The sequence below is a fragment of the Lycium ferocissimum genome, chromosome 12 (genome assembly GCF_029784015.1).
Source record: "Lycium ferocissimum isolate CSIRO_LF1 chromosome 12, AGI_CSIRO_Lferr_CH_V1, whole genome shotgun sequence".
In the NCBI taxonomy this organism is placed as follows: Eukaryota; Viridiplantae; Streptophyta; class Magnoliopsida; order Solanales; family Solanaceae; genus Lycium; species Lycium ferocissimum.
This window is the reverse complement of record NC_081353.1, coordinates 57,074,131-57,076,289: the sequence shown is the minus strand read 5'-3', so window position 1 is coordinate 57,076,289 and position 2,159 is coordinate 57,074,131. Positions and strand designations below refer to the sequence as shown.

At 46.3% G+C, this 2,159-nt stretch overlaps 1 non-coding gene across 1 annotated transcript; it reads left to right on the top strand.

Moving 5' to 3' along the window:
• Positions 1–1,841: 1,841 nt before the first annotated feature.
• TRNAD-GUC (transfer RNA aspartic acid (anticodon GUC)) lies at positions 1,842–1,913 on the top strand. Its single transcript has one exon. It is a non-coding gene; the product is annotated as a tRNA-Asp (tRNA).
• Positions 1,914–2,159: the final 246 nt, after the last annotated feature.

The window sequence follows — 2,159 nt, the reverse complement described above, 5'->3', positions numbered from 1 at the left end:
TTAAGGTTTGATTTCAGGTCTACCAGACATGTCGGATTCCCATTCCGTCAACTTTCAAGTCGAGCCAAGCCATCACGAGCATAATGACAGGGGCGTACCTAATAACAACGCGCCCCCTGTTAATCCTGTTCAAGCCGGATCATCGGTGGGCAACGTACCAGCCATGCTGCAACATCTCCAAAACCAGTTAGACATGGCTATGGCCCAATTACAGGCCCAACAAGAGATCATAGCGCAATTGCAGAACTGAAGTCAAGCACCCGATATTGCTCCATCAGAACAGACCCAGGATACGGAAAAAAGGCACGTCACTCGGAATAATGAGAACCACCTCCAGCAAAGCGGCAAGCTGATAAGAATGCTCGAAGAATTGACGAAACGAGTCGAGTCCGGCGAAAAGAAGATAGAGGCGAATGATAAGAAGGTGTAGAACTACAACTCGAGAGTCGATCAGATTCCAAGGGCCCTACCGGTGTTGAAGGGACCGGATTCGAAAAAATTCGTTCAAATGCCATTTCCGTCGAGTGCGGCGCCGATGAAAATACCAAAGAGATTTCGCATGCCCGATATCCCGAAGTATAATGGGACAACGGACCCAAATGAACATGTGATTGCATATACGTGTGCTATTAAGGGCAATGATCTCGCCGATGACGAAAGGGAATCAGTGCTGCTTAAGAAGTTTGGGGAAACCCTGTCAATGGGGGTAATGATTTGGTATCATAACTTGTCCAAGCATTCGATTGATTCATTTGCCATGCTCGCTGATGCTTTTGTCAAGGCCCATGCTGGGGCTATCAAGGTCGAAACCCGAAAATCAGACTTGTTCAACGTCAAATAGCGAGACGACGAGATCCTCCGCGAAGTTTGTGGTCTGATCAAATGGAACGCACGGACTTACCTCCGGTCGACGATTGGGCCCCGGGCTTTCACTCAAGGGCTCAATTCAATAAGCTCGATCACATCTATGGAGCTAAAGCAAAATCGATAGAATACCGGCGATCGTCAAGTGTATTATACACAACAGGTATCAATCAAAGATCAGGGTCGAAGATGATAATATTCTGAGGACCGCTTCGGTATCATGGCATTCTGGTAAAGGGAGTGATTGATCGAAGAGAACGGCAGATCGGGATTCCAGATCATCATATGACAGGTACCAACCTTACCCGCTCGATCGAAGGGGAAACGGGCATAACAGCGAATCGGGCAAGAATGATAGGAGGAATGATCGAGGCCTAAGTAGTCGTGGACTGATGAACAGAAATATTATCGATAGATCCTCGGGAAACAGAGAAACTCCAAGGTTATCCGAGTATAATTTTTGCGTCGATGTAGCGACCATAGCGGTGGGCGCGTTATCCGTAATAGAGAAACAAGACATCCAAGGCCAATCCAATCTGATCCAAAGAAGCGGGATAAAAGCCTTATTTGCAAATACCATCACACTCACGGCCATCGAATTGAGGATTGTCAACAGCTGAAAGAGGAGGTTGCCCGTCTGTTCAATTTGGGACACCTTCGAGAATTCCTAAGTGAACGAGCAAAAACTCATTTCAAGAACGTGGACTCCAACAAGCAGGATAGGCCGGAAGAGCCTCAGCAAGTGATACACATGATCATGGGAGGAACGGACGTTCCCATTGGGCCGGTTGTAAAACGCACCAAAATTTCCATAACAAGGGAAAAGCATATTCGGAATGACGACCCCGACGGTCCCATCTCGTTCAATGACGAGGACATGGAAGGCATCGCTCAGCCTCATAATGGCGCACTGGTAATATATGTCGTTGTCAATAAATTTAGAATCAAACGTGCGCTTCTTGGGAGGCAACCCAAGTGTCGTTGTAGTATAGTGGTAAGTATTCCCGCCTGTCACGCGGGTGACCCGGGTTCGATCCCCGGCAACGGCGCCAAAATTTGATACGCTCAAATTACACCTATTAATGGTATAACGCGGACGTTGTCAAATATAGTAACCCAACAAGGTTGGAGTCGAATCCCATAGGGAATAGGGAGTGAAAAGGGTACTAAATTCGTAGAATGCTATGTTTAGGTCTAATGTCTTAATCCGATGATTTTGGTAAAAGTTGGGTGTTTTAGTAACTAATTGCTAAATATTGCTTTGGTTGTGAATTTATGGTAAAATAAACTAAGGT